Raw genomic sequence first — 24563 nt, forward strand, 5'->3', positions numbered from 1 at the left:
AACTTCGTCAAAAATGAAGCCTAATATATTGTCAAATTCAATCAGTAGGATAATGAAATAATTTTGAAAGAATAAAGATTAGAAACAGAACATGTAATAATTTAGAAATACTAAAATAAAGTAAAAAATAAAATGGTGAATTAAAAATGAAAAATATCATAAATCTTTGTTTTTGACATTTTGCCTTTCGTTACACTAATAGGTGCTTCCCTGCATGTAGAGTGGGCAGGCAATCTCCCCCATTTCTACCTCAGTGTCTATAGTCTTTTTATGTCTTTAATTTTGCCTTCCAAGAAGTTTTAGATAATAGTAAATTCACATGTACAATATAGGGGACTACCTTTTATCCAACATCAAAACCTTTTCCCACTTCCCCAGCAACGACCTTTTTACATGTAGATTTTAGATTTGCTACAGCTATGTACAGATATTGAAACATAGCTATCAATCATGGTTCCATTATAGTTTATATTACGGTTTATATTTGAGGCTGTACCTTTTTCTAAGTTTTTGGTTACATTGTGGTTTAAGTTTTAGGCTATGCACTTTTACAAATTTTGGGTGAAATTTAACATGGCTTATATATACATCATTTCACAAAATTGTTGGACACTTCCTTTGCTCCCCACTTACCCCCACTTTCACACATTCTGTCCCTCTCTGCTCCTCCTCTCAGGGCCCACAGTGACAACGACTCTTCACCTCTTGAAGGATAGGAATCCTAGATACTTGAAACAATGCTGAATGCTTGACTTTCTAGTCTGTCCTCCCCAACTGGGAGCCACTCATGTTCTTGAGAGACAACCTCTCCTCAGGTTAAGAACATCAAGCCTCCCCAGGATGGGGGTATTACACTTTCTCCCTCATTGTAGGTTTCTCCATCCACTGATATAATACAACATGACAAGATGAGCAATCACACACTCCCTAGAAGACTGCCCCACATGCACGCTCTGCAAATGCCTGCTGTCAAATACCCCAAACAAGTAACACTTCCTTTTATTTTATTTTCTAAAGTGTTTTCTCAACATTATAGTTTCAACCATATACCTGACAATCTCTCAGGTTCACCCATTCACCCCAAACCCTCCTCTGAATTTTGCGGGCCATGTGACCCTCCCCCCAACCCTAGCCCCACTCAAACCTGCAAATCCCTGCCCAATAGTATCCCAATGCCCCTATCTTATCCCTTCACTGCACAACGACTTACCTCCACTGCATCATAGATTTTGCCCATGTAGGCATCAGCTCACAACCTTACCTTCCCCCACTTTCCTGTAAGCCCGTTGTCCAGTCTACAGCTCTAAGACAGCTTGATTTTATAGCTGCAATTTAAAAGTTAATGATGTAAGACACAGTAATCAACATTGTGTATCAAGCTACACACTTTTCCATGACCTTGGTGCTACCTGGTGTGAAAAGCACTCTGGATGACCAGTTAGCATGCATTCTGAAATCACAGCAGCTATGTGACCTTAAAAGCCCTAGGTGGAAACCTTAACATTAATTTCTTCTAACATGTTAATGGCAAAATGAAATCAAATGTACATCCTCTCCCCTCTGTCTATTCCTCAAAGAATTCTCACATATTTGGGCCCACAAAATAAAACAGAACACAATTTTTAAAGTCTCCATATTCACTAAAAAGATGGTACAATAGATCAGAGCCAGAAGAAAAGTATAAGTGGGGAAAAGAGCTTTTACGTCTTAAAGATGTTGACATTATTCAGGCAGAGATCATGAAACAACTCTTTTTAATGAGTATTTGAAAGTTATAACAATATTGTAAATATCTAAAAAGACATGAAAATTTAAATAGTGAATCAAATAGAACCTGTATGTTCAAAATATACCATGTTAAATTAAAAATATCCATGTAGAGGAACTGAGAGAAATGAAAGTACAATTAAAACCAAAGTCTCTCCCCACCATTAAGCAGAAATTAAAAAATAAAACAAATTTATATCTCTGAATTTTCTCTCTATCTATTTTTCTGTGCTCTGCACTTAATACCTGTTAAGCATCCCCTCCCATGATATTTACACCACACAACAGAACAGAGATGCTCTAGTTCATTCCAGAGATTTTTTTTTTTTGTCCCACTTGCTCTTTCCTCCTTGGATAATAGAAAAGTATAAAAGATGTGCTTTTTGGAAACACAAGCAATAAAACTGATATGAACTACAGTTTGTATGATGTATATCAAAAATATGTGAGTTCTTCCAGTTCCTCTGGGAAGAGTGAAATGGAAGTGAGCAGAAAATAGAAGGTTAAAATTAGTAAAAGACACTAGGCAATGATATCCAAGACCTTCTCAGGCAATACACCTAAACATTTGCTTCCCTTGGAAACTCAGCTCTTTGTGGTGGAGGATGGAATCATTGTTCCTATGTTTGATATGTACATATTTTGACTCTAGCTACATATTTATGACATGCTATAAAAGGTAAGGGCTCTTTTACTGCTTTCTGGGTTTTAGTTTAAATGGTGTTCTCTCTACCCATGTTTCTTTATTTTGAATTCCACACTCTGGAAAATCATTCATCTTTTTTGAAATTTTCCATGGATGGGTCCCAATAAATAATTATTCAAATTACTCAACATAATACAATTCAAAAGAACAGAGATCATGAAGGATTACTACAAAACACTAAGTTGTGTTGCAATTAGAAAGAGACCTTGAATAAAAAGTTCAACATACACCACCAGAATATCTCAGGGTACATGTCAGATCATGTGTAAAAACTGCTTTTTAACCTTGAATACAAGGGGGAAATGGCAAAGACAAATGAGTTTACATGACTAAGAATATTCAAAATAAAGTTGGGGGTAATCAGAGGAGTTGCACTTATGCACACCTCAGCAGAACCCCAGAGACAGCCAAAGTAGATACAAGGCCAGGTACTGGTGCTACTGAGGGCTACAGACACACACAGGTTCTTTTGTCATGGCAGATGGTTCTGGAGTTCAGTGCCACATCAGTGGACCCTCCTTCGGGATTTGTGTTCCTGAATTTGATGGAGTTGGAATCAGATGTGACCTTTCTACACATGCCTCTTCTGTCACTTTTACTGAACCAGTGGTTGGTGCTAGGATTGATGTATACTAAGGAGACTTGAGTCTCTGGGCTATCCATGTGCCATCAGGACCCTGAGCCTCAACAGAGTTGCAACTCCTACTCTCTGGCTGGTTGGACTTACCTCTCAGGTCAGCTAACAGGGATGTGAATATGGTCAACCACTACACCAGGGAAGTGAGAGTGCCTACCCTGCAAGCAGGAGAATTGTACCCATCATCCATGTGGGACCTGAGCCCCCTCTCAATATAGAGGTGGACATCACCATCTGAGCGTCCACAGAATGGAAAAATAAAATATGGATTAGAGTGGACTTACTGATATTCTCCTATAGAACTATTGCAACTAGTAATGGAAGAAATTGTAGCATTGATGTGGAGAAAATGGCCACAGTAGTTGCTGAGGGCAGGAAGAGGGAAGAAAAAATGTGCTGTGGGGGAATTTTTGGGATTTGGAGTTGTCCTAAATGATATTTCAGGGTCAGATGCTAGACATTATATATCCTACCATGACCCACTGAATATACTGAGTGAGAGTGTAAACTACAATATAAACTATTATCCATGTAGTGCAGCAGTGCTCCAAAATGTATTCACCAAATACAATGAATGTACCTCAATGATGAAAGAGGTTGTTGATGTGGGAGGAGTGAGGATGGAAGGGTGTGGGGTATATAGGAATCTCTTGTGTTTTTTTTTTAATGTAACATTTTTTGTGATCTGTGTATCTTCCAAAAATACCATAAAATAATGGGTTGGGTGGGTGGGGTAGGATATATGGGAAACTTCTATGTTTTTTAATGTAACATTTTATCTGATCTATTAACTTAAAAAAAGAAATTTAAAAAATAAGAAATAAAGAAATTAAAATATAACCTAAATGCTGAAGAAAACTAAATGAGTCTTTTGCTCCTTCTATATAACATATATTTATGGTTCAAAGACAGCAATCAAATCGCCCATTTCTCCAGGAAAATAATAGTATTTCCCTCTGTAACATGATATTTATCTCTCACTCAATTCGAAAAAGTGTCTTTAGTAGAAATTAATATTAAAATATCTCTCTTCATGTTATCCCTTTAACAAAATCCAAACTCCAAAGTTTTACAAATAACAAGCATTTGGATTACTTTTCTTTAAGCCATTTATCGATTCTTCAAGAATAAAATTTAGTTTTCTGTGGGAACAAATTTATGCCCTCAATTCAACATGAATCATTATTGTTACTACATATTTTAAGAGTTTTGGAGAGGAATACAGTTTCATTGCTAACGTCCAGAGACTATTTGATGAGATAAAAATAGGAAGAGGAAGAATTTGGAAATTAGTAGAAATCTTGTAGTGTACAGTAGGGTTGAAGCAGTCTCCATCACTCACTCAGGACCTGCTGTAAAAACATCTTTTTTTAAGAGCTTATGTACCTACTAGGTGTATTAGAGAGGAAATTGGAAAAATATTTGGGAATTTTGAAAGAGATAATATATCCCTTTCTCCAAAATTACACTCAAAGTACAAATATGACTGGCATCTGCAAATTAGTTTACATATGGTATGAGGTATGTAGCAAGGACTGGCCCTCAGCAGCCATTTTTCCCCATTCTGGTTTGCATTCCTCTACTACAGAGGATGGTCACCTAGCAGGTGCACTGCCTATTTCATCAACCTTTATAGCAAGAGCTTCCTACTACTGAGATTGCAGAAAATGCAGACTATTTGAAACCAAGTATTTCAGTGTTTCTTGCTCATTATACAATGTTCCTAATGGTAGCAGAAGTATCAGCTAAGTTTGTCTGTTTTTCAGTGATTTTTACTTCCTTTTACTTAGAATACCTCCTCTAGCATCCTCAAAAATATTCAAAGTACATGTTTACTAGGTTTCTCCACAAGATTCATAAATAGATTTTTTTTCACAATGAGATTTTGGTTTAAAGAAAATAAGACATACAGGTAAAATATTTGATGCAAAAATGATTGCAAAAGTGCAGTCTAGCAGGATAGGAATTTTGGAATTGATATATGATAGGAGTGAGGACAGAAATGACATTTCTACTGGAGAAAATTACAACACTAATATATGTATAGCATTGGAAAATCTTATTCACAATATTTTCTTTTCAGTTACTGCTAAAGATTGTGCTTAGGGATTATTTTAGCAAAGTGACTAGTTTACGTGATACATGATTTTATTGGTAACCTTAATTCAAATAATGTGGAGTGAGGTGATTCTTTTACCCACACTGAAGAGTTTTCTGCAAGAAAATAGTAAGTTCAGGATTTTTACTTCTCAAATTATTGCACAATTTTCAGGAAAACATAATTCAAAACTCATTTCTCAGAAGTACCGTTCTGATGTGAGTATGACTCCAAAGCAGATTCTAACCTTGTGGGTTCATACATTACAAAATACAATAAATTCATAGCTTGCCAAATAAGGTGAAATGAGGAAAAGGAAATACCAAGATTTTTTTAGTCAAAATTGGACATTAGAAGAAATAGAAGACCTCAACAAACCAATCACACGTGAAGAGATCGAAACAATTGCAAAAGTTTCCCAAAGATGAAAAGGCCAGGGCCATTTGGCTTCACATGTTAATTCTAAAAATCAATCAAAGATGAAATAATACTAACCTTGCTCTAGCTGTTCCAAAACATTGAACTAGAAAGAAAACTACCAAACTCATTCTGTAAAGCCAACATTACCGTAATATGAAACCAGATAAAGATACTATTAAAAAACATTGCAGACCAATAACTCTAATGAATATAGATGCAAAAATCATCAACAAAACACAAGCAAACAGAATCCAAACGCACATTAAAAGAACTATACACCACAATCAAGTGGGTTTTATCCCATGTATACAAAAGTTGTTCAACACAAGAAAATAAATTATTGGAATAATCTACAATGATAAATTTAAGAAGAAAAATCACATGATTCTCTCAATTGATGCAGAAAAGACATCTGACAAAATACAGTACTGTTTCTTGGTAAAAAGTCTCCAAAAGATAGGAATATAAGGAAGCTTTCTCAATATGTTGAAATGCATTTATGCAAAACCTATAGCCAGCATTGTACTCAATGGTAAAAGGCTGAAAGTTTTCTCACTGAGATAAGAAACAAGACAAGGATGCCCACTCTCACCATTATTATTCAATATTGTGCTAAAAGTTCTAAATAGAGCAATTAGGCTAAACAAAGAAATAAAAGATACCGAAATAGGAAAGGAAGAAGATAAACTTTGACTATTCACTGATGACATGATACAATATCAAGAAAACCCACAAAAAATACACAACAAAGCTACTAGAATTAATAGATAAGATGAGCAAAGTGGTGAGATACAAGGTTAATATTCAAATAACAGTACCATTTATATACATTATTAATGTGCAACTTGAGGAGGAAATTTTAAAAATTCCATTTTTCACAGTACCCAAAACAATCAAATATTTTGGAATAAACTTATCTGAGGCCATAAATGACCTACATTCAGAAAACCACAAAATTTTGCTAAAAGAAACTGAAGAAAACTTAAATAAATGGAAGGACATTCCATGTTCATGGATTGGAAGACTAAATATCATTATGATATCAACTCTATGCAAACTGATTTACAGATTCAATGTAATCCCAAAAATCTCAGCAGAATTTTGCAGAAATGAAAAAGCCAATAAATAAATTTATTTGGAAGAGTTAGGGGACCTTCATTAGTCAGCCAAAGGGGTGCTGATGCAAAATTCCAGAAATTGGTGTTTTTTTAATAGGGTATTTATTTGAGGTAGAAGCTGACAGGCCATAAAGGGTAAGTTACTTCCCTCACCAAAGTCTTTACCACCTATTGGAGCAAGATAGTTGCTGATGTCTTCAAGGGTTCTGGCTTTCTGTGCTTTCTCTAACTGGGTCTTGCTTCTCTCTGGGATCAGAAGCACTGGTTTCTCTACAAGCTCAGCTGTAGACTATGAGGTTCTCTAGGCTTTGCCACTCTCCACAAGGTCAGCTATAGACTGCCAGTGGACCAGCTCTGCGTCTCCACCAGGTGTAGCAATTTGACATAATTAATAAATTCCAAAAAGAAATATCAGACTATCCTTGTAAACTAACTTGTACCTGAGCATGATTGAGTTATGATTATGGCATTGAGTCCCCACCCATTGGCATGGGGAAGAAAATAGTTGAGGACTTTTAATGTTGAAGTTTTAATGTTGGAGTTTGATGCTGAAGACTTAAACCGAAGCCCTGGGAAGTTAGCACACAGAGGAAAGAGAAGCCAGCTCTAGAAAGAAAGGAACTGTGAACCCAGAGAACAGCAAGCCCCACTAGTGTAGGAACCCAGGAAGTTTGAAACCCCACAGACATTGGCAGCCATCTTGCTCCAAATAGACTTTCATGAGAGAAGTAACTTATGCTTTATGCCCTGGTATCTGTAAGCTCCTACCTCAAATAAATACTCTTTTTAAAAACCAACCAGTATCTGGTATTTTGCATCAGCACCTCTTTGGCTGACTAATTCCCCAGGGTTTTGCCATGTCTAAAGATCTGTCTCTATCACTCTGTGTTCTTCTCCTGGCTCAGGAATTCTCTTCCCAGGGCTTGCTTCTCTTTCCTATGTTTTATTACTTGCCAGGGATCCAGCTTAAATCTTCAGCATCAAATTCCAACATCAAAATTTCAACATCAAGAAACTCCAACTTCGTCCTTTGCCATATCTTTTATCTGTGAGTCCTCACGCACCAAAGGATGGGGATCCAACACCCTACTGACATGGCCCAATCAAAGCCCTTATCATAATTTAATCATGCCAAGATACAGACCAGTTTACAAACATAATCCGATTTCTTTTTTTGGAATTCAAAACCACATCTAACTGCTACTTGCTCAGAAAAGCAAAAAAAGTGTTTTAAAAAAGAAGAAAGAATTTGGAGTACTCTCACTTCCTCACTTCCTGACTTTAAAAGTTGTTACTTAGATAAAGTGGTAAAAAATGGCATTGTACTGGTGTAAGGGTATATAGATTGACCCATGGAAGTGAATCATAAGCTCAGAAATTGACCCTCATATCTACAATCAAGTGACTTTTTACAAGGCTCTTAAGCCCACTAATCTGGGCCAGAAGAGTCTATTCAACAAATTGTGCTGGGAGAACTAGAAAGAAAGAAGACTCATAACTCACTCCTTATAGAAAGATTAACTCAAAGCGGATCAAGAATTTAAATATAAAAACAACAACCATAAAACTTCTAGAAAAAAATGTAGGAAAACATCTTAAAGATCTTGTGGTAGGATATCATTTCTTAAACATTGCCCCAAAAGCATGGGCAACAAAAGAAATATAGATAAATGTGACCTCCTTAAATTCAACACTTTTGCAACTCAAAAGTCTTGGTCAAAAATATGAAAAGTCAGCTGACTCAGAAGGAGAAAATATTTGGTAATCACATATTTGATAAAGTTTTAATATCTATGGTGTATAAGGAGAACATACAATTCAATAATAAGAAGGCAAAGTATCTGACTTAAAAATAGGCAAAATAATTGAAAAGACAACTGTCCAAAGAACAAACAAAAATGGTGAAGGAACACATGAAAAAAAGTTCAACATCACTAGTGATTAGGGAAATTCAAATAAAAAATGCAGTGAGATACTATTTCATACCTTTTACACTGGTCACTATTAAAAAGTTGGAAAACTGTAAATGTTGGTGAGGATGTGGAGAGAGAGGAATGCTTAGTCAGTGTTGGTGGGAATGTGGCATGGTATAGTCACTGTGAAGGACTGTATGGCAGTTCCTAAGGAATTTGAATATAGACTTGCTATGGAACCAGAAAAATCAGTGTTAGGTATATAACCAAAAGAACTGAGAGCAGTGACATAACAGGTTATCTGCACACTGATGTTCATAGCAATATTATTCACGATAGTAATAAGATGGAAACAGCTCAGGTGTCCATCAACTGATGGACATATAAACAAGTTGTGGAATATACACACAATGCAAACTTATCCAGCATTAAGAAGAAATGAAATCATGAAACCTATAGCCACATAGATGAACCTGGAAGAAATTATCTTAAGGGAAAGAAGTCAGACACAAAAGTACCATTACTGTATGATTGTCCAAATACTGTATGATATGTCCAAACATAATAAATAAATATATTATGTGAAATATAAATATTTAAGTGAAATTTTAATATTTGTAGAATTGCATATATAAGATCATTTTTCTTTGAAGCTAAACAAATATAAGTTAATAGTACAAAATGTTAATATCAGAGAAAAAACATGATACTAAGTAAAGGAGACCAGACACAGACAACTACATATTGTATCATTCCATTTATATAAAATGTAAATATGAATCAATTCATAAAGACAAAGATAGATTAGCCGTTTTGAAGGTCTGAGGAAGTAATGCTAAAGGGTGTATAATCTTTCTTTTTTGAGTAATGAAATTGTTCTAAAATTTTTGAATGTTGAAAGTACAACATTGTGATTATACAAAAGTCATTGATTATACACTTTGAATAGAATAGCCACAAACAGCAGCTATATACAGAGCGGCAAGCATAGAAGATTGAGAGGGGAGGAATTTTCTTGTTTGTTGGTCTGTTTTTTGTTTACTTTTAATAGAAATAAGGAAAATGCTCTAATAATGACAGAAGTGATGAACACACAAGTATGTGACTATAGCAAATATAATTGTTTGTACACTTTGGATGGATTGTACGTTTATTAATACGTATTGATAAAATTTATTTGCCAAAAATGTTTTTACATTATCAGAACAACTGACATCCCAAAACGCAACTATTATTTGCAAATCAAAATGAGGAGGGCAGGTGATGAAGGAAGCATTCACTTTAGTCTACCTCACAATGAACACATTTGTCTACAAAAAATACCTAATATTATTTCCTAGTATTTATGAATAATAGTTCAAAAGGAAAGTTTGCACTTGGTGAAATACCCACATTGCTTTTTATGGTATATAAATAATGACTAGTATTGTAGAAATTGCCAAGGGAATTTTCCTGAAAATGCTCTTGCCTATCGCAATAAATTTTAAAGGGTCACATTACATCCCTGGAAGAACCAAAGATTGGTGGGACCATCGACATTGGAAGAATCAGAGACCCTAATGTCTATTACATCCTCACCTATCTTATGTTGGGGAAAGTGCAGGAAAGAATCATAAATCAGAGATGGAATAATGTGAATTACTGTAAACAATCTGAGAGTGAATCCAGCGCAGGACGTGATTTCTTTACTTCTTTGTGGAGTCAGTTTACATAACTCCTGGGAACAGGGTCCCAGCCTTTGATAACAGAGAGGATTTTTCACGAAAGTATATAACACAGGAACAACTGTGTTCATTTGGCAGGGACTGAGTACAGCTTCTTGACTCCAGCACCTCCTATAATTTATATAATGCATACCCAATACCCTACATTGAATTTTATTGTGAAAATTTGGGCTGGTGGTTATATCTTCAACTCTGAAAACAGGGAATACAAACAGGGAAGTCAAATGATTTTTTTTTAAAAAACAGAAGAAACAGGTGTTTTTGATGTATAAAATTAAAAAGATTGAATTATGGAAATTAGGCAAATACCACATAATCATTAGATAAACCGATAAAAATATCTAGATTTAGATCTTGGATTGTTTGACCTCAGTTAATCATGAGTAATTTTCTAAACTTGAAAAAAAAAGGAAATTTTTATGGGGAGAATGTTTTTCTTCTAGAGAGGTTTTTTTAAGGCCTGCTTTATATCACTGTTTCTAAAACTGTAGGTAAAGGGGTTCAGCATGGGAGTGACCATCAAGTACATCACTGAGGCTATGGCACCTCTCCATGAATTTGGGGTAGCAGTAGAATCTCAGATTCATAAAACAAGGACAGTATGGAGACTTGAGTCACACAAGTAGAAAATATTTTATACTTGTTCCCAGCTGTTGAAATTATCAAAATGGAGGATACAATCTTGCATTAAGAGAAAAGAATCCCAGTGTGAGTAAAAATACCCATAAGTCCAGTTGCAAAATGCAACACTAGATCATTAACAGGGGTGTCATAACAATCAAATTGGACCACCTGATTAGGTTCACAGAAAAATTGGGGGATTTCTAAATCTGTACCAAAAGGCAATTGCAAAATTATTAAGCCATGTAAAAGAGTCAGAACACTCAATAATCATTTTGGCAGTAACAGGAAGACACAGAACTGGAGGTTCTTGTTGACCGCGTTGTTCAGGGTATGATGGATGGCCTCGAAGCAGTCATAGACCACAGCAGACAGAAGGAATGGCCCTAATACTGCAAAACGCTTGGAAAAATATATCTGGATAAGTGTCAAACCCACCTAACTGGAGCAGAACTCTCTATCCAGGAAATGGTGTTGAGAGAAATGGATATACATAGCCAAAAGGAAGCAATAGGACACCTATCTCACACCATATACAAAAATTAACTCAAAATGGGTAAAAGACCTAAATATAAAAGCAAGAACCATAAATCTCCTAGAAAAAAAAAAGTAGGAGAACATCAAGTCCTGTTGGTATTTGGTGCATTCTTAAACCTTACACAAAAGCACGAGCAGAGAAAGTAAACATGAATAAATGGGACCTCCTCAAACTTAAACACTTTTGTGATTCAAAGAATTTCTTCAAAAAGGAGAAAAGGCAGTCCACTCAATGGCAGAAAATATTTGGAAACCATATATCTGATAAGGATTTGATTCCCATTCTATACAAAGAGATTCTACAACTCAAGACTAAAAGAGCAAGCAATGCAATTTAAAAATTTGCAAAAGATTTAAAAAGACATTTCTCCAAAGAGGAAATATAAATGCACAAACAGCACGTGAAAATGCATTTCATATCACTAGCTAGTAGAGTAACTAGCTAGTAGAGTAACGCAAATCAAAACAACAAGATATCGCACAACCCATCAAATTGCCATTATTAAAAAAACAACAAGAGAAAACAATGACTGCTGGGCAGGATGTGGAGAAATAGGTAAGCAACTTCACAGTTGATAAGATTGTAAAATAGAGCAGGCCCTGTAGAAGACAGTTTGGCAGATCCTCAGGAAGCTAAATATAGAATTGCCATATGATCCACCAATTCATCTACTAGGAATACATCTAGAAGAACTGAAAACTGACAGCAACAGACATCTGCACACAGATGTTCATAGAGGCATTATTCACAATAGGCAAAAGATTGAAACCACCAAGTGTCCACCAACAAACCAATGGATTTTTTAAAAGTTATATATACATATATATAATATATGTATATAAATATATAATATAAATATAAATATATATATTTATAATATATATAATATATGTATATAAATATATAATATAAATATAAATATATATATATATATGATGCAATCTTATGCTGCAATAAGAAAAAAAAAAATGCAAGCAATACTGTTCCCTCTATCTTGCTCGTGGGCTAAGACCCCTCTCAATCAGATACAGAATGGGCTCAAGATCCCCAAATCCTCAAGTCTAAAGAATGAACTAACATAATGTAACATAAAAGGGAGAGTAATTATGGACAAAGGTGGACTTATTGTTATTCTAGCAATGGAAGAACTTGTATCATTGATGCAAAGGCAGTGAACACATAAAGTTCTGAGGGGAGGAGGAGGGAAGAATAGATGAGATACAGGGTATTTGCTTGGTCATTGGAATTGTACTGGATAACATTGCCATGATGGATACAAGCCAGAATACATTTTGTCAAAACCTTTAAAATTGCTCATGCAAAGTCTAAACTATAATGTAAAATATAGACCATGGTTAGCAGCAATGTATCAATATGCATTCATCAATTCTAACAAATGTTCCACATGAAGGAAAGATTTTGTTAATGGGGGAAAGTGTGGAAAGAGAATTGGAGGGGCTTATGAGAATCCCCTATCTTTTTGATGAAACACTTATGTAACCTAAACGTTTTTAAAAATAAAATTTTAAAAATATGTTAATAAAAAGACAAAACATATCAATTCTGCAAAAGTTAAAAAAATTAAAAGGCAAGTCACAGAAATGGAAGAAAATGCTTGCAAAACTAATATCCAATAAAGGACTTGAATCCTAAATACATAAATAAACTTAGAAACACAAAAATAAGTAAACAAACAATCCAATTTTAAAATGGGCAGAATATATGAATGGAGCCTCACTAAGGAAAACAAGCAAGTGGAATTAACCTTTAGGGAAGTGCAAATTACACCATTGTGATACCACTACAAATCTTTTTTCGAATAGCTTAAAAAAAGAGTTTAAACCTGCCAATGCCAATTACTAGAGAGCATGTGGAACAATACAAATTCTCATTTTGCTATGAAGACTGAATAATATTACATTGTGTATATATACCACCTTTTATTTATCCTTTCTTTGACTGATGGAAAGTTGTGTTTGTTTCCCCAATCTTTTTCCAAATTTGAATAATGCCACTAGAACAATTGATGTGCAAATATAAGTTTGAGTCCTTGCTTTAAATTCTGCATGTTATATACCTAGTTGCAGAATTGCCAAGACTTAGGCACTTCCATACTTAGTTTTCTGAGGAACTGCCCAAATGTCTCCCACAGTGGCTGCACCATTTTACATAGCCATCAGCAAGGAGTGAGTGTTCCTATGTTTCTGTATCTTCTCCAACACCTGTTATTTTACATTTTTTAATAGCAACATTTCTAATGGGTGTGAAATTGTATCTCACTGTGATTTTGATTTGCATTTCCCTCATGGTTAATTATGCTAAGCTTTTATTCATGCACTTTCTGCCTATTAGTATATCTTCTTGAGAAAGAAGTCTCATATTCTTTGCCCATTTTTAAGTGGGTTGCCTTTTTGTTGTTAATTTAGAGGATTTATTTATATATTCTGAATAAAATTCATTGCATATATGGTTTCCAAATATTTCCCTCAATGTGTATGTTGTGATTTTATTTCATGATAAAAGTAATTTGATGCCTAAAAAAATTAATTTGGATAAATTCCCCTTAATCTGTTGTTTCTTTTGTTGCTTGTTCTTTGGATTAAAGTCTAAGAATCCATTGCATAACACTAAGTCCTAGAGATGCTCCGTTTTCTCTTTTGTGTATTAAGGACATTGATCCATTTTTAGTTTCTTTGTATATGGTGTGACGTAGGTGTCTTATTTTTTTTTCAAATAAGGATCCAGTTTTTGCAGCACAATTTGATGAAAATACTTTTCTTTCCAATTAAGTGGTCTTTTTCCCTTTATCAAATATCATTTTTCCAAACTTTGAGGGTTGATCCTAAGCTTTCAATTGGATTTCCTTTTTCTATATATCTGCCCTTACGCTTTTTCCTTACTGTGGCTATGAAATAGATGTTAAGTTCTGGAAGTATGAGTACCCCCACTTCTACTTTGTTACCGATTTACCTTGCCAAAGGGATGTGGATGCAAAGTACCAGAAATCTGTTGATTTAATAAAAGGTAACTATTTTTGATAAAAACTTATCATTGCAAGGCCATGAAATCAAAGCATCAGCAGAGATATTTTCTCACCAAAGTCAGCTGGTGCTGCCACCTGGTGAAGCAAGATGGCCACAAATCTCTGTGGAAGTTGATGCCTTGCCCTCAAGAATCTACTGTCTCTTGGAGTTCAGCTTAGAGCAATAAGACATAGAGCTTGTCTCTTTCCAGTCTCCCTCTATCAATCTTGGCTGCCGCACTCTCCTCCCAAGTTCAGGTCTTAGCAATCAGGCACATAGCAGGGTTTTCTTCTCTTGTGCTGTTCTGTTGTCACAGCCTCTTAGAGGCTTCATGCTTAAGCAATCCTCTCTCACATAGCAGAACAAAATACCCCAGCTTCTCTTTACTTGTATCTATCCCTATGAATCCATTTATATCAGACACAATGAAGGAGTGGGGACTGAATGGAGGTATTACAATCCAAAGGCCTAAAGCGATCTTACCAAGTTATATAATCAAACCTTCATCTAAATTTAATGCAAAGGCATCCAACACAGAGGAATAGATTAGTTAACAGACATGGTCTTTCTCTTTATGAGACTCTTAAAATCATCCCAAACTGCTACATTTATCAATGTTGCTTTAGCTATTTGGAGCAATTTACATTTCTATGTAAATTTGATGATTAGTTTTCCATTTCTGAAAAGGAGGTGTTGGAATTGGGAATGAATCAAGTCTATAACTTGCTTTTCTTAGGATTTATATCTTAACATTATTTAGTCTTCCAATTCATGTACATGGAACACCATTCCACTTATGTAGGTCTTCTTTACATATTTTTAACAATGTTTTATATTTTTCTGTGTACAAGTCCTTTATATCATTTGTAAGATTTATTCCTAGATATTTGATAATTTTAGTTTCTATTGTGAATAGAATAATTTTCTTATATTCTTCATCAGATTTTCATTGGTTTATAAAGAAACAGTACTGAATTTTTATACTCACATTTTACTGAATTCATTTATTAGATCAAGTATTTTCTTGTGGATTTTTCAGGATCTTTATGTATAACAAATTGTATCATTTCCATATAGAGAAGTTTTTCATTATTTCTTCCACATTTGCATGCCTTTATTTTTTTCCTTGCCTTATTGCTTTGGCAAGAACTTCTAGTTGAGTAACACTGGTAATAGTGGCAATCCCTCACTCATTCCTGATTTTATTTTATTTTTATTTTTTCTTCTTCTTTATTTTATTTTAAATGTTACATTAAAAAACTGAGGTCCCCATATACCCCCTACCCCACCCACCCCACCCCTCCCACATCAACAACCTCTTCCATGATTGTGGCACATCCACTGCACCCGGTGAATACATTCTGGAGAACCACTGCAGAAAATGGACAGTGGTCCACACTGTAGTCCACACTCTCCCCAAGTCCAGCCAGTGGGCCACAACAGGACACACAACGTCCAGCATCCATCCCTGCAGCACCACTTAGGACAACTCCAAATCCTGAAAATGCCCCCACATCATATCTCTTCTTCCCTCTCCCAACCATCAGCAGCCACTGTGGCCATCCTCTCCACATCACTGCTACAATTTCTTCTCTTATTAATCACAAGAGTTCCCCAGCAGAACACCAGTAAGTCCACTCTAAACCATACTCTATTTGACTATAAAATGATATGTTAGCTGTGGGCCTTAACAGTATACTTGAAAAATATATGTTCTAGAGATAAATTTTTGGTCCTTCAATGTGCCCGTTGAGCCAAGAATTTCAGCAGAGTTGCAAAAGCTACTTTTCAGTTCATTGTATTCACACAGGACAGCTAAAATGAATTGATGATGGACAACACTGATCCAAAGGGACAGAGAATGTCTGCAACTGCAAGCAAGATAGTTCCTTTCATTTACCTCATGAAATCTAAGTTCCCTGTCAATTAGAAGCAAAGTGAGCATCATCATCTCCAAACCCTCAAAAGTGGGGAGTGAATAATGGACTATGTAGACTTATTATTATTGTACTATAGACAATTTCATTCTAGCAATGGAAGAATTGTTATTATTGAAATAAAGGCAGTGGCCACCAGAGTTTCTGAGGGATGGGAAAGGGAAGAATAGATGTAATATGGGAGCATTTTGGGGACACTGTATTTTTCCTGCATGACATTGCAACGATGTACAGGTCATTATGTATTTTGTTAAAACCTACAAAATTGTGTGAAACAGAGTGTAAACTATAATATAAAACATAGGTCATGGTTAGTAGGAATGCTTCAATATGTGTTCTTAAATTGAAACAATTGTATCATTGTTGGATGGATGAAGGACGTTGTTAATAGGGGAAAATGTGGGAGGAGGAAGGAGTTGAGCATATGGGAACCCTTAAAATTTTAATGTAACATTTATGAAATCAAAATGTAAACAATTATCCATGTGGTGCAGCAGTGCTCCAAAATGTATTCACCAAATGCAAGGAATGTCCCATGATGATGAAAGAGGTTGTTGATGTGGGAGGAGTGGTGTAAGGGGGTGGGGGGTATGTGGGGATCTCTTATATTTTTTGAATGTAACATTACAAAAAATAAAGAGAAAAAGAAATCCCTGGAGTTTAGACAAATAAGCAAAATAAATAAATAAAAAATAAAGTATTATTATTTTATTTTATTATTTTAAAATGCTCCTTTCAAAATAATTAATTAAAGAAAAAATAATTAAAGAAATCCACATGTGAATATTTCTATTTGTAATTTCCAAAACTGAATGCAACTGAGATATACATTAGTGACTAAGTAAATTCAGTATGTTGTATCTATAAAATGATTATCACTGAGATACAAAGAAATATTCCATCCAGTCACAAAAGATATGGATGAAATTAAATGATTATTTCTAATTAAAAGAAACCAGTTTTAAAATTCTCCCTATGTATGATATTAATTACATGTCCTTCTGGATAAAGCAAAACAGTGAGAAAACAGAATGTTTATTATTCACCTGAGGACTAGGAAATAGGAAGAAGGGATGAATAGGTGAAGCACAGAGGAATTTTTAGAGAGATGAATCTATTCTGTGTAATACTGTAGTTGTGTAAACATGATATTAGGCATTTGTTAAAACTCATTGAACTTGACAACACAAAGAGTAAACCATATATATGCAAGTAAAAATATCATTTACAAGTAAAAGGAATCCCAGAAAAAACGAAAATGTCACAACTATCTAATAGATTATGAATGCGTAACATTCCTTATAAGATGGGGTGGTGTCAAACGTGCTGAAAGAAGTAATATTGGGTATGAATGGAGTCTGTAAAATGAAGCCAAAAGAATGTGCAAAAGTACGGTACTCTAATTTATAATGCAGAATTCCACCAAATATGGATCAACAATTCTACACACTTACACTGGAATCAAGTTTCATAGCGATAGTTGACAGATGAGGGCATACTTTCCACCCTGTGAAGTGGTGGCTTACAGATTAGCAAGGGGAGGAGGCTAGAATGTTCTATATAATAATGGTTTAGGGTTATGAACTCATGTGTTGCTGTCCTCCCAGAACGCTGCGGCCGGCGCGCAGTGGGGAGGGGGCGACGGGGACGACCAAGGTGGCTTAAGCCCGGATGAGTGAGGAACAGGGCAAAGACTCACACACAGTGACCACTCAGGAGATGCAGGCTCATGGTGCAGGTCTAGTTTATTGAAAAAGTGTAGTGGTATATATGGGTGAGTGAGGGGAGGCTGGATGGTGTGTAAGAACTGGATTGGTTATGTTAATTTGATAAGGCTTATGGCTCCAGAGGTCTTGTTACTGAGGGCAGGGGCAGTTTAGGTGGGCTCAGTGGTTGTTTACTTGAGCGCTACAGCGCCATCTGTGAGGAGTGGGTCTTTTGTCTCACCCACAATTCCTCCATTTTTGTTTTTTAAAAGGCTAAGGTAGCGGCATTGGAATTTGTGATTGGGTAGACGTCAGGGTGACTGTGCCTGTCTTAGGTTGTCACCATCTAAAGAGAATCTTAGGTTGATTTCTCCTGCAGGTGGTCTTACTCATCATTGACTACCAGCCAAGTGCACTGACCTGAATATCAAGGGCGGCTGTGCCGGACTTAGGTTGTCTCCATCTAAGGAGAACCTTACCCGTCATTGGCTAATGGACACGATAAATGGCCGCGCCTGTCTTAGGTTGCTTCTTCCCACAGGTGATCAACTTGTTACGGACTGCTAGTCATTGCATTAATGCTGCTCTCCAATCATGTTGATAAGCTTGCTATATATGCATTATATTGTTTTCGGTGAAGTTGTGGAGCACTTATTACAGACTGTTATGAAGGTTGGGAAGTACACAATTTGTGAGGGGAAAAGGGGAGCGGGTGTATGAGGGGAGAGAGTGTGGGGTAGAATGAATGCTGGTGGTGGAAGGGGACGCTCTTCACATAGTGGTCTCGCATTCAGGGTCTGCTTGTGAGAGTCGCTGGTAAGGAGGGAGCTGTAACTGAAAAAAGGTTAGTCTGGAGATGTTTTTCGGCTTTTTTTGGAGGAATTTAACGACACAGGGTGCTATAGTGAGATGAAACATGATTAGAATGAGGGGACTGAGTTTGGGGGCAATCCATGCCATGAGAGGGGAGGAAACCCAATCGAGGAAGGAATTTTGACTTTGTTGTCATTAGATTAATTCATCACGTAGATTATCTAATTTATCAATATTTTGTTCTATGATTCCAGATTCATTAACATAATAGCAGCACTTTTCTCGGAGGAACAGAAGTTTCCTCCTTTTTCAGCTGTGAGTAAATCTAAAGCCCTTCGATTTTGTAGGGTAACTTGGGTGAGAGAGGTCAACTGGCATTGCAAGGAATAGAGAGAATCTGTTGTGGTTTCTATTAACAGTTGCACCTGACTCTCAAAGTTTTTGGAGGTGATAAAGTTATGGCCTAAGGCACCTCCAGCAGCTGCAGTGGCTGCAACTGAGGCAGTGAGGCTTAATCCTACTAATATAGGGAGGAAGGAAGCTCTCTTTGACACAGATGGGTTAGTAAAATTTCTAGTTTGCCTTCTCCACAGTATGTTAGTGGTGGGGTAATGGTTACTAGGATGCAAGGCCCTGTGTAGCTGGAGTTGGGACATGTAGTTAGGGTATGGTTACACCAAAAATGATAGCCTGCGGGTGTATGAGTATTATTGGGGAGAATTATATTGTTAGTGCACTGGATAGGGGGATTTGCCTGAGCTATCTGAGAGGTGAGAAAACATGTGATGCTATTGGAGTTAACTTTCCACAGGGGGATGTTAGGTATAGAGTTTTCACAGAGAAGTCTTGATGTAAAATTAGTATTGTTGGCAGGTAAAGGTATAGCGGCAAGCAATGGGCTATTGAGTGCAGTACAAAGGAAGCAGTGAGAAGGGTTGCGGACAATGCCGGAGTCATTAAGGAATGAAAGAGTATAATTGAGTATAAGAGACCAAGAGGGAATAGAGGTATAGAAAGGATGTGGACTATATTGTTCAAGGGTTTCTTCAAGGGTTTTTTCAGCGTTTTGGATTTTTTTGGGGGTATTTTGAGGGGTGTTATAGAGGGAAAAGATTCTATAGATATCAAGATGACTGGAGGGTAATTTATCCCAATCATGATGGTTTAGTGCTCCTTTTACACCAGTGGCCCACCTGGGGTGCCATGGGTAATGAATATAAAGATGGACAGAGTTATTAGAGGGGACTAGATAAAGGAGACAACTTTGTGGGTGGCTAGAAGTCTCCCTTTGTACGGGGCAGTGGCGCCAAGATAGGACAAGACAGGACAAATAAGGCCACCCTCCATAAGTGGCATTGTAATTATTTTGGGTGCAGTATGAATTTGTTTGTTGGAATGGGAAGGAGGCATATGGCCAATAGAAAGTACCTAGGGAACCCCAGTTAGATGAGAGTCTAGCGGGTGCTATAGGGAGGAGAATTGGACTGGAACATCCAGAAACTGGGCAGGGGGTGCTGCCAGTGTTTTGACTTTTTACATGTCCATTGGTGGACACAGTTTGTCTTATCTGGAATTTCCAGAGGTAAACATTATTCCATACACTAGGAAGGAAGGTAAAGAAGCAGATGAGGATCTTCAAGAGGTAGGAGTTTTCGTGGGCCATTCTGAAGCGGTGAACAGTTGGACACAATGGCTGGGGATCCAAATTGGTTGTTCTGTATTTTCTGGAAAGACACATGCATACCCTCGGCCCTGTGTTAGAAGTGGGTGAGGCCCCTTCCCCTGATTTGTGGGGGGATCTTTCCATTTAATTAAAGGTAAAGTGTTTGGAGCATCTCTAAGTCTGCCCCAGTGTCGGAAAGCTGGAGTGCAGCTTTCGTTGTCAAATGTGAGGAAATTTAAAGTAATTAGCGCTTTGTTCAAAATATCTCTGGCGGTGTCTTGGTGATATTCTCCCCTTAGTTTTTGAATTTGTTATTTGAGTGTTGAGTGGGTACGTTCATTTATGGCTTGACCTTGGGGATTGTATGGGATGCCAGTTTTGTGGGTTATGTGCCAATCACTACAAAAGTTCTGGAAAGTCTTTGAAGAATAACAAGCCTCATTGTCTGTTTTTATGGTCCATGGTATGCCCATTTGGTTAAAGGCTTGTAGGCAGGCAGTAATGACATGTTCTGCCTTCTCTCCTGCAAGAGCAGTGGCAAAGATATATTTGGTAAAAGTGTCTATTATCACATGAAGAAACTTGGTTTTTCCAAAGGCTGAAGTATGAGTAATGTCCATTTGCCAGAGAGCATTAGGACAGAGGCCATGAGGATTTACTCCTTGAGGCTGAAGAGGGCCCAATGGAAGAAGGGGGCCACATTGTTTGCATGTGCGGGTGAGGTGTTTGCCTTATTGTTGTGTCAATGATGGAAAAAGCCGGCGAAGAGAGTGTGCTGCCATGTGGAATTTTGCATGAAGGAGTCTCGCTTGATCTAATTTTGTGGTTACTAGTTTTACAGTGAGTGAAGTGTCTGCTAGGGATTTGCCAGTGGCAAGAGGTCCTGGGAGTCAAGTGTGGGAATGGATGTGCTGGATAAACCAGGGGTATTTGCGACTTTCAAGGAGAGACTTTAAAAAGAGTAACATGTCATCTTGTAGAGTCATTTTGTTTTTAAAGACAGCATGTGGCAGCACACGGATGGCGTTTGCTGCATATGCACAGTCAGTGAAGATATTGAGAGGAATGGATTGATGATATAAGATAACTTGGAACAGAGTGTATAGCTCTCCCTGTTGAACTGAGCCTGTGTGCCATTCGACGTGAGTAGAGTCAGGGGCACTAGGGGTTTGACTACTATGGAAATGTGTGTTTTGTTAGCATTTGTAAAAATCACAATGCCGTGAGGGATGGGGCAGTCGTGAGAAAGGAGTGAGAGGAGAGAAAGAACGGAAGAAGAGTCACGGCAGTAACAAGTTTATCTTTTGGTAGGTGATTGTCTAATTGACCAGTAAATCCAGACAGGAGGATTTGCATATTTAGATCAGTTTGAATTAGGTGTTGAGTTTGTTCTTGAGTGAATGGTAGGACTAGGGTGTCAGGCTCTTTACCGTACAGAAGAACAGCTGTCTTTCTGAGTTTTCTTCCAAGGATGCATATTGCATCACAATAGGAGGTAATTCTGCCTAAATGACTAAGAGCTAAATGCATCCAGAAAAGAGGGGAGTCTTGCTATACAAGACCAGTAGGTGTCCCAGGGGTGTTAATAACTAGGGCTGAGAGAGTTTGGTCTGGTTGAAAATGAGCTAGATTAAGGTCTCTTATTCTGTCATTGATAAGGTTGAGACAGATGCGTTCAGCAGTGCCAATTGTGCGATAGCTGGAGGGATCAGGGTCACCCTCCAGAAGATCGAACAGTGACTTTAACTCATGAGTGGAGAAATTAAGATGTGGCCATAACATAACCAAGCACGTTAAGAGTACAGTCCTCGGGCAAGTTTAAAACAGGGACTGCTGGGCGAATAGAGCTGGTGATGGTATATCCTAGGAAGGTGTAAGGTGGGCAATATTGTATTTTTTTGGGGGGTGATATGGAGAGACCCAACTGTTCGAAATTATGCAGAAGGGACTTTAGACAAAAGTGTAAATGGATGGTGCCTGGATGGGCAATAAGGATATCATCTATATAATGAATGATTTGACAGAAAGGAGGAAGGGACGTGTGACTTAATTAATGAAAATTTGGCACATAGCAGGGCTATTTTTCATTCCCTGCAGAAGAACTTTCCATTGATAGCATTGTTGTGGGAGTGCATTGTTAGTAACAGGTACGGAAAATGTGAAATACTGATGGTCATCCTCATGAAGGGGAATGGAGAAGAAGCAGTCTTTGAGATTTACCGCAATAATATTATAACCGCTGGTAAAAGTGGAAGGATGGGGAAGATCTGGTTGTGGGGAACCAAGTTTTGTCATTTGAGAATTGATATTTCTGAGGTCATGTAACAATCTCCATTTGCTGGACTTTTTCTGTATCACAAAGATGGGAGATCTAGAATATGTACTGATTTGGAAAAATTCTACATTACTGCAGGGTCTGGTCCAACTCCCCTTTGCCGACCCATTCCATCCCTTCCCCTCTTCAACACCACTGCCCCATTCTACCACCATTTTCACAGACGCCTCCAAAACCAAATATGCGTTTGTAGTGTACCAACCTGGGCACCCCCATCCCCGTACATTCACCTATACTAACCAATTCTCTGTGCAGACGGGTGAGCTACTGGCCGTGTATGCCGCCCTCAGGGCCTTCCCCACTGAGGCCGTCAATATCTTCACTGACAGACAGTATACACTCCAAGCCTGTCATGTTCTGGCCTTTTCCACCTTCTTCCCTAAGGACACCCCCATCGACATGGCCCTGGCCTCGTTAAAGGAATTGCTCAAGCACCGTACAGCTCCATGGTACGTGGCACACCTGAGAAGCCACTCAGACTTGCCCGGGTCCCTAACTCGGGACAATGCCTTAGCCGACCAAGCAGTCTCCACCTATGCACTCACCGCCATAGGGAACCTTATCAATCAAGCAAAGATACTTCACTCTAAATTTCATTTTTTGCCCGCCTCTCTTAAACATCTACTGCCGGACCTTTCTATAGACACATGTAAACATTTGGTGCGTGCCTGCAAAACCTGTGCCCCTTTCCTGCCTCTAGGGCCCCTGCAGCCACAGGGGGTAAACCCCCGTGGCCTTAAACCAAATTCTCGATGGCAGCTAGATGTCACCTATGTACCGTCCTTCGGACGCCTCAAATATGTGCATGTGGCCATCGACACCTTCTCTCACCTCTGCTATGCTGTCCCCCTCGCAGGAGAAACAGCCAAGCACTGCATTAAGGCCCTAAGGCAAGCCATCCTTTTCATGGGAGTTCCATGGGATCTAAAAACCGACAATGGCCCCGTGTACCGCAGCTCCTCCTTTGCTGCCTTCCTCAGTCTCTACAACATCACTCACCATTTCGGGATCCCATACAACCCTCAGGGCCAGGCCATAGTGGAACGCACCCACCACCACTTAAAAATTCAAATACAAAAGGAGAGAGACTTGCACCCACACAGCCAACCAAGTGACATCATAACAGCTTGTCTTATTCACATGAACCTCCTCTCCTTTGATAAGAATGGTCTCTCCCCCCTTCACAAACATTGGGGCCCCTCCTACGCACCAACGGTCGCCCCAATGGTTTATTGGAGAGACCCAGAAACACATACTTGGGAAGGGCCCAGCCCCCTTCTCACCCAGGGGAGAGGGTTCTCTTGTATCTTTCCAGAAAATGTCTCGCAGCCAATCTGGATCCCAGGCCAAAACATCAAGCCAGCCACCGCAGCAGCGACAGATGTCGAGGAGGGAACGTCACCAGCTGCGCAGCCTCACCTACCAGATGACCCGCCTCATCCTCGACGAGCCGGCCACCGAGCCCAACACTGAGCTTATCCAGCTCCTGCGCCTGTACCACCGCGCACGAGCTGTCCACCCACCACCAAATAACACCCCCACCT

Source organism: Dasypus novemcinctus, chromosome 30, assembly GCF_030445035.2.
Source record: "Dasypus novemcinctus isolate mDasNov1 chromosome 30, mDasNov1.1.hap2, whole genome shotgun sequence".
In the NCBI taxonomy this organism is placed as follows: domain Eukaryota; kingdom Metazoa; phylum Chordata; class Mammalia; order Cingulata; family Dasypodidae; genus Dasypus; species Dasypus novemcinctus.